Consider the following 8,189-nt stretch of genomic DNA (forward strand, 5'->3'; position numbering starts at 1 on the left):
AGATCAGTGATTCCAGGGTAAAAGCCCTCATGTCACTGCCTGTAAAAGAGAGTGTGGATAAGCTGAGAGTTTCAATGCATCTGCACATTAATAAATGTGAAATTGCTGTGAGCAAAAGCTCTGCAGTAAGGTAAAGAAAGACTCTACTTTATGTCAAATTATTTCTGTTCATGTGGGATGGACCTACAAATATTTTAGATATCCCACCAGCCTAGCTACTAGTGCAAAGCTATCTTAATCTGCTTTTAGGATTGAATGACACAAAGGGAACATGGAGTGCTGTTATTTGTCAAAATGTGACATAAATATGGAAGGTAATAAATCAGAGAAGGCAGCTTTGAGTGGTGTAAAAAATGTCCCGTTTTATTTGATGACACCACATAAACAATGCGAATGCAAGCTCCAGAACTATTCTGCAACTGGGGGGTAAAGGGTACAGAGCTCTTTCTAGATCTTAATAAAAATGACACAACGGCAAATAGTATAGTAAATTTGGTTTTAATAATAAAACAGAAATAGGAAGAGAAATATAGACAGTAAACGTTACATCCCTACAGGTGAGGAAATACCAGGTGGACAGTGACAGCATGCTGTGCACATCCCATCCATGGCGAGGTTCACCTTGTCCCCTATACTGTACCTCTTCATATCTAGCGTAACAAACAAAACTATATATCTTGTCTGAAGAGGTAGGAATTTTCTCTCTTTCTTAATGCCCACCAGAGTATATCCATCTATACATCTCTTGGATCTGTATCTAGGAACAACATGTATCCAGGGTATTCCAGCACATTCCCTTACATTGCTATATATATATATGGGGTTATACTGTCATCACTCAGGCTAACATATGGGCTTTTCAAGCCCTGAGTACAGGACCCTGCAGAGCAGACATGGCTTGCTCAGGATCACTGACTCTTTGAATACAACTCCTTCCACAAGACTCCCAATACACAGGATCAGATCTACAAAACAGAAAAAAATCATAGGCAAATAAAATACAGTTGACGGGTATGTAAGTTCACATTATGACTACAGGGTATTGATCTAAATAGAATGGCAATAGCTGGACAGAAATCAAGAAAAAAATAAACAGGATAATCAAAAAAGTAGATGTTTAGAGGATATTCACCCTTAGGTTATGCTGCTAAACATACATGATTCATCCCATGTGGAATGACTTAAAGTAAATAAAGTATCAGAGTAAGATATTAAGGCTAGTGGCTAAAGAAGATAACTAACTATAGCTGAGTAAGCTCATGTTTTATAAGCAAATACATAGACAGAGCCTCTGCTACCTTTCTGCGCTTAAGGTCATTTGCACTACAACCAAAGTTACAGTCCTATTGAACCTGTAGAGTTATCTGTGGTTTATCTTTGGCCTCATCTGATTACAATCCAAAATGTTAAATCTTGCTTTGAAATAACTGGGAGTTGGAATAGGACTCTAAATTTACCTTAGACCAAGACTGCAATATTGGTTCCTGAGGATGTAGTGAAAAGCTTGAACAGTGTTAATAAGATGATTCTTTCTTAATTCAGAAGAACTAAATGGATCCAGAAAATGCAAAAGTATTATCACTACCCTCTCACTATGTAATATCAAGCAGTTAAACATGGATCAACGTTCTTATTGGAGGCATCTCACTGCTTACTCCTGTAGAATACAAAATAAGGGAAAAAATGAGAAATGTAATGCATAACATGAACAAAAGAAGTATATATATATGTATTAAAGAAAAAAAAGAAATTGAAGATTTACAGAAGACAAATGCAATCAAAACCTGTTGGCTATAGAAAGGCTACTAGCTAAAGCTCTAGCTTTGCTAACAAAGCCATGTGAGCAGGGAAGAAGTGGTTAGTGTCAGCCATGAAATTCAGCCTCGGAACACAGTGGTGCCTTTTCTAATTTTGGCGAAATAGATAACCAGAAAGAGATGTGTAGGCAGGATAATAAATTCTGAGTAAAAAGTGTGCTTTTTGTTATGTTCTTTGAATTCAAGATAGTTTATCAGTCACATACTTACACCTAGTGGATACTTCCACCTGACAGGCAGACTCTTGCAGCTATTCTTTCAGGTCATGATGCACTTTTGTCTTATATGTATTCTGATGAGTCTTGTCGGTCCTTCTTCTTCAGCTGGTCTTCTTCATTGTAAAAGTAGATGGTCTATCTATCTGCTCACATGCAGGATTAATTCTGAAGTAAAAAATGGCAGAAAAACGAAAATAGGTACAGAGAGGAGTTACAGGAAAGGAGATGAGGCAGAAAGGGATCTTTGCTAGTAATGGGGAAAAGCACTCTGTTGCTCTATGCATTGTAACAATGAAAGATCACCAGCACGGACAGGTTTTGCAAAACAGCAAAACCATGATGGCTTTTTCCATGAGATTGTCCAGGAGCCCACTTCAATTATTCTGGACAGTGTATCAGAAGAACATAACAACAGGTAGAATAGACTGTTTTCTCATTATCTGCTCACATTAAGTTAGCTTAATGTTTAAAACAACATGTCTGGTCTATTAAAATCACGTCTTACCACTCTTTACTGTACCTGAGATGAATACAGTCTATATGGTAACAGTAAGTTACTCAATTTGCATCTGGTTGTGTTCTACTTTTGGTGTTTCTGACATTATTCATTTTTTACAAGCTACAGTAGCATTTCTGAAAGTTTCATCTGCTTCCTACATTCATGTTCAACATTAGTAACTTAAACCTGATTACTATTTGAGTAGTAAGACGTTGTAGAATCAGTATAGTTACTTGAATTTTATAGTATAAGTACTTGAAATATTTGACCGTGTAGGTTCTGATCTGACTGTGCTGAAGCTTCTTGTGTAAGAACTGGATTAAATGAGGTTGTATTTGCCTTGACAACTTGCATTCTGAATACTGAATTTCATATCCTCAGGTACAGAAGGAGGAAAAAGGGGGAAAACAATTCTGCCAATTCAGTTTCTCCCAACTAACTGTCTTTCCTTATACCCACATTGAGAATCAAACTAAGAATCTCTAGAGAGCCAAGGAAAATGTTATTCATCCTCTTGCTCAAACTGAGCAATTGCTTGTCCTAGTGATTGACATATTATTAGACTTCCCATTAGCATAATGTATAGGTGAGTAGATTTTTCTCCTTTAGTTATTGTATTTTCTGGAAAACAATTGGGGAGCTGCTTCAAGTGTTTCAGTGTATATTTGTCCTTTCTGAAGTCATTTTGCTGGGCTAGCAGACTATTTTTTCCCCTAAAACCTAAGTTCCATTAAATTAGGTTAAATTTATATGCTTTTCAGTGAAAAGTGATTTTAAACTTACAAATGATTTATGCATTAAAAAAATATATATTTTTTTCATATCGTAGAATCATAGAATCATTAAGGTTTGAAAAGACCTCCAAGATCATCTGGTCCAACTATCACCCTGGTACCAATGTCACCCACTAAACCGTGTCCCTGAGCACCACGTCCAATCTTTCCTTGAACACCCCCAGGGTGTTCAAGGGTGTACCACCTCCCTGGGCTACCCATTCCAATGCCTGACTACTGTTTCTGAGAAGAAATGTGAAGGGATGCACGACACGGACTCCTGATGGCTCTTGAACAGGAGAACCTTTATTGCCATTTTTCAGCACTACGTATACTTTCCCCGTAGCCCCCCACTCCTCACAGGACTTGTGTTCCAGGCCCTTCACCAGCTTCATAGCCCATCTCTGGACACGTTCCAGGGCCTTGTTGTCCTTCTTGTACTCAGGGGCCCAAAACTGAACACAGTACTGGAGGTGTGGCCTCACCAGAGCTGAGTACAGGGGAACGATCACCTCCCTGTTCCTGCTGGCTACACTATTCTTGATAGAAGCCAGGATACCTTTGGCCTTCTTGGCCAACTGGGCACACTGTCGGCTCATGTAGCACTGTTGTTGCAGCCAAAGTGCAGGACCTGGCACTTAGCCATGTTGAACCTCATCCCATTGGCCTCCGCCCATTGACCCATCCTCTACAGGTCCCTCTGCAGGGCCTTCCTACCCTCCAGCAGAGTATCGTGGGACAAAATCTTGATTTTTCTTCTGTTGAAGGTTTGTATTCTCCCTTATTTGGAGGGAATGCAAAAGGTTTATATTTTATTATTTTTCCTTTAGCCTTTAGATTTGATATGATTCTTGTCAATATTTATCTTATTTTCCCAAGAGCAGATGAAAAATCTAATTTCTTTATCTACCTTTCTTTTTTTTTTTGTCTTTTTTTCTTTTTTTTCCCTTTTCTTCTTCAGTCATGAGAATTATTCTGCTATTGGGTAGCAGTAGCACAAGTTCTTTTGTTATGGTTATAATTAGCTTTGTAATTATTAACCTTATTTTTGACCTATTTATTCTGCTTAAATTCTGTAAGATGAAACCTGTCTGCCCATGGCTCTTACCAAAGGGGAATTCTGCAGGAGATAGAAGTTAATTGGGCTAAACTATTTGAAGGCAAAAAGAAGAAAGGGAAAAAAGAAAGAAAAAGCAACAATCTTACACTGAAAAGTCTTCTTTATATTGTATTGTATTCTTTGACATTTGTATGGGAGTGTGAGGGCAGATTTCTCATTGCTGTAAAATCCCTACACTTGAAATTTAAAACAGAGAAAGTTGAGAAGACTATCTTCTCAAGTCCCAGACAGGGAGCTAAGAGGATATCAGGAACATGATCCTATGATACATTGTAATATAACATAAATACTTGATTGAGAATAAATATCTCTATGTAAAAAGAGAACTATATTTTCTTTGGATTAAAAATAAATTTTACCAATACCGAAGACAAAATAATTCTTTAGCTCACATATATTATTAATTTCATTTATTACTTGAAAAATTTTATCAGAATTAAACACCGCTTTATATAAAACAATATAGAATTTATTAAGAAAAATATAGGAAGTCACAGAACTGAGAATTCATCATTTCCCAAATAACTTAATCTTAACCTCAATTCAACATGTTTCTTTTAATTATTGATCAACTTGCCTTTTGCACCAAGCTGACATAATGCCTCTCACTGTATGTGATAACTAGAAACTCTCAGTTTACCAAAAATCCATGTACATGATCTGCTAGGCACTAATTTGATAGGCAATAGCAGTAGACACTCTCTGTCAACAACTCCACATCAATCTGTCAAATATTAATCACTAGAAAAATACTGACACCTCATTTTTCTCTTCCCTCCCATCTTCCAAATGCAGCCCCTTCTCTGTTCCACCGTTCAGCTCATTTTTTTCATTCATTCTTCAGTGTTAACAGTGTTTATAATACCTGGCAATACTTACCTGATTCATCTGAACCATTTGACATGGATCAGATAACTTACCAAAGAATTCTGACTGTGACTGGATGAACTCTTGAAGGAATCAGAAACTACACTATACAGATGAGCATTGTATACAAGTACTTGTTGTCATGGTTATACTGATAGGCTCACTTCTGACTTTTCCCTGGTCTTTCTGAATAAGTGATAGAAATCCAGAAAGACTTTCAAGCCTCACTCAATGTACATTGCACATTCCTACAATTTTAAATGTGCACGTATTTGGGGGGGGGGGGGGGGGGGGGGGGGGGGGAAGAAAAAAAAAAGAAAAAAAAAAGAGTAGGTGGTCTCTAATCCACCTACTTCATCTTCTAAAATATTTATAGATAGCAGAGTGTAAGTCAACATAAATAAAAGAAACCTCTACAGGCTGCACTACATTTTTCAGAGCCAAAATACTGTTTTGCTGTCAGAGAAATCAAAATAAAGTAGTTAAACAAAGTACTGTAAAGAGAAAACAGAACTGAGTGCCTGTCAATGCTTTATTTCACCAGACATTTTAAGGAACCTGATCTTTTCAAGAAATCCATCAGAAGAATTGTATGTGCAGCTGTATGCAGCAAATAATAATGAATCAACAAAAGGTGTGTTGCCTGTCCTTGAGAAGACTGTGCTGTGTAAAAAACAAAAACAAACAAACAAAACATAGTCCTAGCTTTTCTGTGTTTTAAGTTTAAGATATGGCACAGAAGTTTAAAAACAAAGTATGTAATTTCGAGTAAGATGTTACACTCTAGAGACGGAGAAGTTAAGCAGATATTTAATGCATGGTTATCTCCTCACCAGACCACCAAGCTCTTTTTTTGTTTGTTTGTTTGTTTGTTTGCTTAGTTTCCTATATAGTTGCTGACCTAAATATTTAACTGATTTTGCTGTTTATGTATTTGCAGGTTATTGATCTTAGGTGGCCTCTAAACTGACCTGCATATCTGGTCCAAGAACTTTTCTAATTCTCCTATCTAGCCAGCATACAATTGTGACTTACTATTTATGGGGTGGATTCCTGCAGTTCTCTTTCAACAGACTGTAGTTACAGCATTCCATTTGTTGATTAGATGTGCACAATCAAGGACACATTGTTTGACATATTTCTTTCCAGGACAGGTAGCTAGAGATGAAAATAATAACCTTCAACTTCATAAACATAGCACTGAAAGTTAAGAAATAAATTGCAAAATCAAACAAATAGAAAGTTAAAAGAATAAGCCTATATGCACAGCTATTTACCTTACAGCACACTAAACACTGCATTTGGAAAGACAGGTTAGTTCAGTTGCTGTAGACCATGCAGGAGAGTGTCTGTTTATTCACTGTTCCTGAAAGAAACTGCCTGATAATGCCCACGTATAGAAAGAGACCTTTGAATATTGGTAATCCTTATGATCTGACTCCCAGTCTTGGCAAACATCTCTTAAAACCTGGAAGTTGCAAACTAATCCCTTCAACATTGTGTCTTTAAAACCTACTGCTACAAAGTTCGTTTCTGGAGCCAAGCTTGGTAGTAGTTTCCCAACCACATTCCTGTAGCCTTGTATAAACTACACAGAAGCTTCTTAAGACATGATTCCTTACAACATTTATTTTTTATTACAGATTAACTCAACAATATTTCTTTGTGACATCACATAAAAACAGTCACAAAACTTTGTTCCCATTAAAGTCAGTGTAGGAACAGCACAGTTTTTGAAGAAGTCCCCAACTTTTTTTTTTTCCCCCCCCCATCAAAATGCTGAGAAATCTAGACGTGCTCCAGGAAACAAGTATGGAATGAAATGTAAGTAAATAAGAAGTCTGCTTAAATCACAAGGCTGCTGTTATGAAGCAATATAGGATCAAAGTTAAAAATATCTGATCAACTATAACATTAATTTACATACATATGGCCTCGTATTTTATAAAGCATACTAATAATTTTTATTTCCTTGTTGCCTAGCAATCTTATAGATTTGCATGCTGTTCAATGACACCATTATGCAAAATATATTTCTTATTAGTATGAATAAAAAGTGCATTTACTCACTGTGTTTCTGAAGTAGTTGCCTGGGACTATATCCCACAATTTTGCAATTTTAAATAATTATTTTTCTTGTCCCTTATTTGTGAAAGACCTTGTTATTTTAATTTATATTTATTCAGCGGAAAAGGTTTTTTCCCAATTTTATGTATATCTATAGTTGCCCACTTTCCTCTCCTTAACAAGATGTTCATTTATTTATTTATGTTAGTGTTCATAGTGTGCAAAGGACTTTACTATTTATTTTATTTTGACTTATTGTCTTTTCTGGATTGTGATGAGTTAGCCTATTCTTTCTGGTCTCTGTTCCTTTGGGTGTGTGTAAAGTAAGCCTATCAAGTACTGAGATATCTTTTGTTATTACAGTAAGGTCTCCTAAACACTTTGAAAAGTGCAAAACCAAAAGAAAACACCTGCACTGAAAAACCCAAGCAGCTAACCAAACAGAATTTTTTAGAGTGAAACATGAATGATTACTTAGCTACCCACGTCAGCATAGATTAAGTAATAATGTGGTATAATTTAAACACTATAATTTCTCTGCAAGACTGAAGAGTATGCTCTGGGTTAAAATATTAGTAGGAATATGATGTTATCTGGTGAACTGAAGTGAGAATATTTTACTTTCACTCCTCTCCTTCAGGCTTTGGGCAACAGATTATTATGGGGATGATATCTGAGTAAAAAATGTAATGCTGGACAATAGAAGGTCACAGTAGTACAGGAAACTTCAGAGCCTGTGCTTTCAAATTCAACTGCTTTTTGGGAGATATGTCTTTTAGTTTACTTTGGATGTTTATAGCAGCTTTTATGCACTGTCTGCAGGCTATT

General features: G+C 36.4%; 1 long non-coding RNA gene across 1 annotated transcript; it reads right to left on the reverse strand.

Moving 5' to 3' along the window:
* Positions 1–501: 501 nt before the first annotated feature.
* LOC106041741 (uncharacterized) lies at positions 502–7,054 on the reverse strand. Its single transcript, XR_001210657.3, has 3 exons — positions 6,330–7,054; positions 2,028–2,200; positions 502–1,657 (listed from the first exon to the last, which is right to left on the reverse strand). It is a non-coding gene; the product is annotated as an uncharacterized lncRNA (long non-coding RNA).
* Between the last annotated feature and the right edge of the window lie 1,135 nt (positions 7,055–8,189).

Source organism: Anser cygnoides, chromosome 4, assembly GCF_040182565.1.
Source record: "Anser cygnoides isolate HZ-2024a breed goose chromosome 4, Taihu_goose_T2T_genome, whole genome shotgun sequence".
Lineage (NCBI taxonomy): Eukaryota > Metazoa > Chordata > Aves > Anseriformes > Anatidae > Anser > Anser cygnoides.